This window comes from Miscanthus floridulus, chromosome 13, assembly GCF_019320115.1.
Source record: "Miscanthus floridulus cultivar M001 chromosome 13, ASM1932011v1, whole genome shotgun sequence".
Taxonomy (NCBI): Eukaryota; Viridiplantae; Streptophyta; class Magnoliopsida; order Poales; family Poaceae; genus Miscanthus; species Miscanthus floridulus.
Window position 1 is genome coordinate 83,265,498 of NC_089592.1, and position 9,151 is coordinate 83,274,648.

A 9,151-nucleotide genomic window follows, 5' to 3' on the forward strand; every position below is an offset into this window, starting at 1 on the left:
CGAGCTGCTGCCGCCTGCCAGGCCCCCGGCATCTCGCAGCGACCGCGAAAGAGAAGAAGGAGACGCCCAGCGATGTGGCGCCGGGCCTTGGCTCCCGCAGCGGCAGCGGCACCACCCAAGCCACCCAAATCCAAGGCGGGCCTTTGAAGAAGCTGCCGGGGAAGAGGAAGAAGCCAGACGAGCAGATCCAAGGTGAGCCTTGAAGAAGCGTACATGGAAGAGGAAGAAGCCAGACAATGCGGGGGGCCTCCGCTCCTGCACCACCGCCACCTCACAGGTCCCCCTTGTTCCTACCCGCTCCTTATCCTGGGGCGCCAAGCGCTCGCGCACCGCCCTCGCCCGCTCCAGATGGAGGGACTGGGCGAATCTTGACGAGGGGCCGGCGGGTCTGATCGCCAAGCGCGTCCTGGCCAACGACGTGGCGGGATATATCCGCTTCAGGGCCGTGTGCACCGCGTGGAGGAGATGCTGCGATGACCCCCGCGCGCGCGGTGGCATCCTGGACGACCCCCGCTTCTACCCCCGGCAGTGGATCATGCTCCGCGGCGCCTACGAGGCGCTCGGCGCAGCTGACGCCCCACACCCGAGCCGCCGCCAGTTCCTCAACACCTCCACCGCCTAGTGCATCCAGGTGGACATCCCGGGAGCTCCGCGACCACGGCGTGCTCCAAGTTACCACGGTAGAGGGCCTCCTCCTCCTCGTGCCTTGCAAGACCACCGAGGCTGCTGATGTTGTCCGCCTACTGAACCCGCTCACACGCCAGATGGCCGAGCTTCCGGCGATCACACGCGACCTCCGAGATTGTTCCTCTGCGGGCCTCGTGGACGACAACACGGTCTGCCTCTACTTCCCGCCCAATAGGGGCGGGGCACTGGCCATCGCCAAAGCCCGGCGACGACCGCTGGGTGCTGCTCAACACCGCCCCTCAGCTGCTCAGGCCCACGATATATTTTGCTGGCCGCTTCTACGGTGCCACCACCAGCGCAGTCATGACGGTGGACATGGAGGCCGCCGGAGGGCCCCCGCCTGGTGGTGGCAGCCAAGCTGGCCAAGCGGGTTAGCGTGATGGTGGACTCTGTGCACCTGGTGGATAATGCCGGGGATCTCACCCTCGTGCATTGTATGGTACGCCGGATCCCTGATGCCGGTGATGACTATGGCCCCGTTCGGACCCATATCCGATTTGTTCGTCTTTTTTTTTCAGCCGAAATAATATTTTTCTCTCACAATATTTTCAGTCAGAACAGTATTTTTCAGCCAATTTCAGTCAAAATTCAGCAAGCCGAATGGGGCCTATAACATTGTTGACAAGAGGATGTATATGGTGTACCGGGTGGACTTGAACGTAGGAAAGATGAGGGTGACGAGCAACCTTGGTGGCCGTGCCATCTTCATGGACCATCGCTGCGCAGATACAATATACCTGGGAGGCCGGGACACAGTTTGTTTGGCAACGGGCAGCGTGGCACTCATCATCAGAGATGGAAGCACTGAACCCTGCAATAGTGTACTACGCCAGAATGGTGAATTCACACGTCCCTGGAGATGCTGATTGCCTGACTGCCTATGTAAGCATCTAATAAGCTAGTTAACATCCTGGGAAATCTTCCGTCTCATCTCTTCGTCAATGACCGTGTTCTTTTTTTTAGTAACGGTTGTGTTGAGTGTGTTCGTATGGATTGAATTTTTTTTTTTTTTTGCTGTTCCATTATTTATTGTTTGTGGCGGCAACAATATAGTAGTGGAGTAACTACACGATGACATTAATATGCCATCATTTTGGTCGCAAAAGCTAAGCAATTACCGATAGCCGGTAAAGACCAATTGTCAGCATACGCCTAGCGGGTCGTCTGGACGGGATCACGGGACGTCGCGTCTGGACGCGGCTCCGACACATGCGCCGCTCCCGCGTCTGTATCCCGCCCCACCCTCCGGCGTCCCGTCCCAGCACCTGCGCCCGCGTCCGTCATAGGGATCCGCGCCCCCAGGGGAAACCCACGTGGATTGACCCACGGCTGCGCCCCAGCAGCAGCGACAGCCACCGGCCACGCCGTACAACACTCCGATCTACTTTTGCAGCATCCAGATGAAACCTTTACAATATACATCTAAAATAGATAAAATATTTAGAACATACTGTTGTAAACACCTTTGCAACTTGTGCAACATCCCGATCTACTTTTAAAACATCTAGATGCAACACTTGCAACATACCAAAGAAAGACAGATGAAACACTTGAGACATGCTTCTAAAATACTTGCAACAAGTACAAAAAAAAAACAGATGAAACATTGGGGGTAGACGCTTGCAACATACATGTACAACCATTACAGTATATGCAATATCCCGATCTACTTTTGCAACATCCTCATGAAACAATTGAAATATACATCTGAAACATTTAAAACATGGGCTTACAACATGTCTGAAAAGCGTCCAGAAACACTTGAAACACAGCATCGCCGCACGGGAGCTACCTGGTGGGCAACTGCGATAGCGCAGGCTCGCTGGATGGTGCGTGCCCGCACATCCACCATGCCCGCCGTCGGCCTAGGGAGAGGAGACGTCGTCGGATCTGGGGAGGGCGCCACCGGCCGGGGTTGGGGAGGGCCAGCGGCTTGCCTGGATCTCGCCGGGTAGAGGAGAGGGCCACCGAACCCGCGGGCGTAGGGCGCTCACGGTGGGTGAGGACGCCAGGGTGGGGGGAGGGACGACTCCGAGGTGGGGGAGGAGGCCGCCGGGGTGGGAGAGCGGGTGGGGGAACGCGCCGCCGCCGGCTAGAGAGGCAGCCATGGCCACGCGTTGGGATAGGCGCGGGGCGCGAGCGCAGAAGGAAGGAGGAAGCGAGGGGCTAGGTGTAAGAGTGAGCAAGTGAGGTATCTGATCGTTCATGGACATCTTAACCGGAGCATTATTGAATTGTCAGTCGATAATGTATGCCGGACTATTAAACGTGTTGTGTTCGTGCGGGCACTGCGAATCAAACTTCGCGCCATGCTTTTTCAGACCATGCCTTGGGCCGTCCAAATAGGTCTAACTTGTTCGGCCATCTCTGATTGATTGATCGATCAATTTTATCTAATTTCTGATTCCGGCCTGCTGGAGGGGGTTGAGTCATCTGGTCCCGACGGGAACCCTATTGATCCGTTCCGTCCTAGCTAGTTCTAATCCGAAACGCCATTCACCGTCAGTCGGTGAAGCTCAATCCTAACCTGCTCTGCTCGCCTGTTCCCTGCTTTCACCCAGCTCATTCAATCTTTTGCTTCCCAGCTCAAGCAGTGAGGTCTCATCTCTTTTACCCAGCTTAGGGCTAGCATCAACCCCAGCAACAAGTTAACTCAAGATTTTATTTTTTTGTCTTTTCTGTTTTCTCATCCCATCGCGCACATGGAAAATATGCTTCCTTTTTAGTTCTTTCCCTTCAGAAAAGGGGCCAATATGTCGACTTCGCTCAGAAAAGCTCACAGGACGGTTTGGTGTCGGTGTATTTATGTTGCGAGCAATGGAACTTGATTCGATTCGATTATTATTAGACCCGTCCGGATATGGGCCGATAGCGACGAGTGTCAACATCATGAACGAATGGAATCATGCATGCATGCGTCGTGTACTCGTTCACCAGCTCGCTCTTCGCTCATCGTGTTCTTGTTCGCTCCATGAGCCTGCACCCTTCCATATAAAGCCATGGGAGAGCATTAGATGAGAGAGAGGGAGAGAGCCTGACTGCCTGAAGCACATTAGATGAGAGAGAGAGAGCCGCCTTTACCACCATCGCGTGCCTGGTGAAGTGGTGAACCTCCGTGCTCACCTCATCGCTACGCAGGCCGGGCTCGGCCAATACCAAGGCACGCAGGTAACAGCAACGCAACATGATCCTCCTGCTGACTCTGTATAGTACAGTTACAGTGCATGGACGAGATCGATCCAACTGATTATTGGCACTGTTATTTATATGAAACTTTTTGCACATGCATCACGCATCACGGCATGGCAAAGCTGAAAAGTTCACTTGGATTGGGATGCTGAGGATGAAGAACCCCACGGCATGCGCCCGCATCTGTCAGTCTCTCTGTGTGTGGTGTGCACTCTCTGCTACATATCGTGCTGGTGCGTCATCACATACAAACCAGTAGGGAAAGCCAGGTGGCGGGCCTAGGATTTTGAGGTCGGGATATTCAAAATATAAAGGGATGTTAAATTTTTTTTGACAACCAAAGCTTAATATTTAGCATGCATAATACCATATATGTAATTGCATAATATATAGCAAATATATAACACATAATTGAGCATGTTTTCAGATATTTATAGAACTTGAGCATAACTTAAAATTAATTAATAAAAGGTACCAGTAGTTCAACATAGCAAAGCAACAACATATGAAATATATAGTAATATGGAGGATATGAAACAACAAAGATAAGAAATCTTATACAGTTAAACTCTTGAGCAATTGAGCGTGAGCTGCTCTATGCTCGTTGCTCGGCTGCTCCCCAGTCCGGAGTCTTTTTGCCCAGTATATAGACCTTCTTGGGCCGAAATAGGCCATTGGGCCATCAGGTGGGAGATGAGAGGAGTAGAAAAGTCTGTTTTTGGGCCGAATTCTTCACCGGATGTTTATTTATCTTCATTTTTTTTCTTCTTTCCAATACATAGTACGTATATATACACTACATCTATAAATTTTCTTGCCAAAAAATTTGGGTATTCAACTGAATACCCTTGAACGTAGCTGGGCCCGCCGAAAGGGAATCCAGTTCAAATGTACGAACCACTTCCTTCTTCCCTATATACAGGACTGTACAACAATAATGTGCGAACCACTTGGCGCGATGTTCGCTATTTAACCCTTGGCGCGCGTTCCAAGTCGTGGCGACGCTCCCATTTTCTGCTGGTCGTTTCTGCGACCTCAAGTTTGTTCTGGACGCTGACAGTCGCAAATGGTAAATGCAATAGGAGTATAGGAGAGCATTTACCCGCGCTGACGGTAGACTGGAGCACTGAAACTGACACTGAGAGTCACTGACTAACCGAACTAAAAATTCAGGCAACCCAGATCCGTTGCCGGGTCCCAGGCTCTCCGCTGTAAGCCCGCCTGGAATCCAGCCCGGCCCACTAGATCCAGACTTTATTAATTTTCAATTCGTCCTGTAGCAGTAGTGTAGATGATTCAACTTAGGGTGCGTTTAGATCCAAAATTTTTTGGATTTTGGCTCATTGTAGCATTTCGTTTGTATTTGGTAATTAGTGTCTAATTATGGACTAATTAGGATCAAAAGTTTCGTCTCGCTATTTCTCGACCAACTGTGTAATTAGTTTTTTTTTCGTCTATATTTAGTACTCCATGCATGTGCCATAAGATTCGATGTGACAGTTACTATGCAAAATTTTTTGGCAACTAAACATGGCCTTAGCCTCTGATTGTGTCGCCTGCAAAGTTCCGGTAGTTGACGAACGTATCTACGCGGCATATCCCATGGTGTCAGTGTCACCTGCTTACGAATACCTAGGCAGTCTCCCCCGCAGGCCGCAGCATTGGCTCTGATTGTTTGAGCTTATAAAGCAGAATTAATTCTACTTTTTCAGCTACAAAATAATATTTTTTTCTCACAATAAATTAATTCTACAAAACAGCCACAGCAGCAATAAATCATGTCCAACATAGCCTTAGTTGATTTAATTAACTAGTGGTACCACAGGATTAGTATAGTAGTTTAGTCCGGTTGATCTCACTGGGCAGAAGCGACAAACATCCCGTGCAGTTTTCACTTTCTGCCTGATAAAGCGCCAGTCACCTCTGGTTCTCTGCTGACCACCTGTCGCTAGATACCTTTTACTCCAACAAAACTTACCGGGTGCTCGCTGGAGTAAAAATCTTTCCACTGAACCGGCCACATTGCTCTGCGCATCATCAGAGCAACAAGCCGTTTTTGGAAAGGAGAAAAAGAACCGGCGAAAAATAAGGTTCTCTTTAGGCACGGTTTCGAATAGCTTTATCTTTTATTACAGTAAGCCAAAACCGGTAAAAAAACTGGTTTCATCAAATTTCAAGGTGGTCAGAAAAAAAAAGAGGTTATATAGTGCTGACGGAGGTGAAGTCCAAACTGCTTCGAGTCCCGCTTAGGAGTGCAATCCTATCCGAGGATATTGTACCTCAGGGCCTCAGGGGTGTGAGCCTAGTGCTTATAAAATACAAAGAATTACTGTATATCATTTCTAACGACAGCCTAATTCATAGGTGGGGGTAGCCGCGGATATCAGGCCCAAAATATTATCTGCGGATATATTTTCAGCTTTTTACCTACGTGCCATTAAAAAAGTTTATAATTACACATAAGTTATTAAAAAAGTTGACCGCACACAGATGTCACTATAACTTCTTTGCCTTACGAGCCATTTCGTCCAAATGCAGCGCTAACTGTGGCTAACGTATGAGGAAAAAGACAAGCATGCCCTCGGAAAAAAGAGGCTACCTGATGATGCTTTGGCGCCAATCTGATGGGCCTTGGTGCCAAAAACTCTCTCTGGATGAAATGGGGGGAGACTAATGTACAGACAGTGGCTCCTACATCACCTTTGTCTCATGTTCCTCTACAGGCAGTGCCAGCACTAGCTGCTATCCCTACTCCCACTCCAATGGCTCTCATCCAGGAAGGTGGTCAGACTGGTGGAGGAGTAGTGCAAGATAAGGTTATGCAGCAGCTCAGATGGATTGAGAAGCTGGTCTTTGTTGCCATCTTCCTTGCCTTGTATGCAATTCTGAAGTAGGATCCTATGTATGTGTGTGTGTCACTGTGTTTGTATGCTTGAATCAATGAATGAATGAGTCAATGATGGATGGATGAATGCAGTCCAGAAATATAAAATTCTCAGATTGTTCATTCACCAACATGCAAACCTTAATACATTGCAACCATAAGTAGTGCTCATGGTTCAGATTGTTCACCAACATGCAAACCATAAACCACAATTTTATCTAACACCAGTAGTTTGTCCAAAGCAAGTACCATAAGCTACATGTTTTCATCATGCAAAATATTACAACTCCATTATATCAGCATTTCATACCATCCAAATGATTTCATACCACAAAAACCAAAGTGTTCTCCAAGAGTACATCACCAATGCGTCATCAAAACAACATGGTGAGGTCACCTTTGTTCATTCCAGCAGCAGTTGCTTCTTACTTCTGGTATTTGCAGCTAGGTTGGAAGGGTCAGTTGGAGCCTTGCTACTTGTTCCCCTAGCTAGAGTGGCAGACACATCTTTCCTTGGTGTAAGCTTCTTCTTCAATCCAATCTTTCTCATTGGTGTACGAACTGTAGCAGTTGAAGCTTCATGTGGCTCATACTGAACTGTAGCATCTTCATTATAAGGAGCAAGGTGCACAACTTGAATAGGAATTGGTTCATTGGATCCAGTTCTAGATCTTGTGGTACATGAAACATGAAGTTTAGTGTGGGCTATTGGCATTGCAAAAAATTAGAAAGAAATAGGAGAAGTGGCATACATGCAAGAGAAAGGAGTAGTAGTAGAGACTGAAGTACTTGTTGCTGCTCCCTTAGATTTGGAGACAGATGATGAAGAAGAGGATCTTCTTTTTCTTTTCTCGAGTACAACATTCTCCACTGCCTCATTGGGAGGGAACACCATCCCTGTGGCCACAATAATGCTTGTCTCTGTGTTAGCTTTAGCTACTTTTTCTACCTCTTCTTTGGTAGACCCCTACAGGTGAAATTTTAGTTATGTTAGATTATTTAATGCAGTTCATATCATATATGAATAAATGTAACTGAGAGAAGTTCACCTGTCAGCCTCCATTGCAGCTATGCCTACTGAACTCCCATTCTTACAGGTGTACCTAGTGGTGCCCTAACTCATGGCATATTGGACACTCATGCCACTTTGATTTCTTCCTGCTACCTCCTCCAACTGCCCCTTAGTACCTATTCTTTCTTCTACCAGCTATGGACTTAAGCAAGAGAGGATGCATGAAGAATCCATGTGTGGCATCGGGCCACAAAGACTTGTCAGGAATGCATAGGATGGCACCTTCATATGCAGCTTTGAATTTGGCCACATAATAGCATTCATCCACATGGTCTTCTAACTTTTCACCGGGTATAGATGTTATGTAGGCAATTGCATGCTTGCATGGTATTCCTGACCCTTGTCAATCCCTATAGGAACATGTCCTATTTCTTAAGTCCACAACAAATTTAAATCTAGTTCCTCCCCTTAGCACAAACTTTAGCAACTCCATCGTGTTCTGTGATGACCTCAATGTCTAGGTTGAAGTTGCCTTCCCTCATCTGCTGCATAACATGAGGTAGAATCTTCCCTACAAACTTCTTGGCCACATTTTTTCTATTATTCCATTTAATCAACCGCTTCTACCGTATGGTATCCATCCAATCATCAATGTGTTTGGACTTCTCTGCCTTTATCAAGTTATTGAAGGACTCAGCCAAATTATTGGTTACATAATCCACCTTGGAATCTATGCCAGACTAACTTCTGGTCCATAGCAACTTGTGATTCTGTTGTAGGTACTTCATTGCCTCAGTTTGGCTACAGCCATGGCCTGATAGTGTTTCTCAAACATGTATTTGCTCCAAGAGTAGGCAGATGCCCATAGGTGATCATCAAAAATTTTACCACTGAACATTTTTCTTAAAATTTTAAACTAAATGCCACATGCACTCTCTATGTTCAGCATGTGGAAAGACCTCACTAACACCATGCATTACTGCCTGCCCACAGTTTGTGCAGAATGTCAGACCAGGTGGAGTGCCTATTGCTTCCTTTAACCTCTCCATAAATCAAACCCTAGTTTTCATTTGTTTTAGAATCAATGACACCTATTGCTACTGGGCACATCCAGTTGTGCGCATCAACTGCACAAGCAATGCACAACTAGCCCCTGAACTTTCCACACAAGTGTTATCTACTGCCAAATATGGCCTATAACCTCTAAGAAGCCATCAACACAAAGTTTTAGGGCTAAAAAAACCTATTAAACCTAATCTTCTTGTTGATGGTGTGGTGATCAATCACAACAAATGAACCAGGACATGTTTTATCTAGCTAGGGCCTTAAATCTATATAGGTTATCAAAGCTTTTATTCCAGGGCCCATACAATTTATCC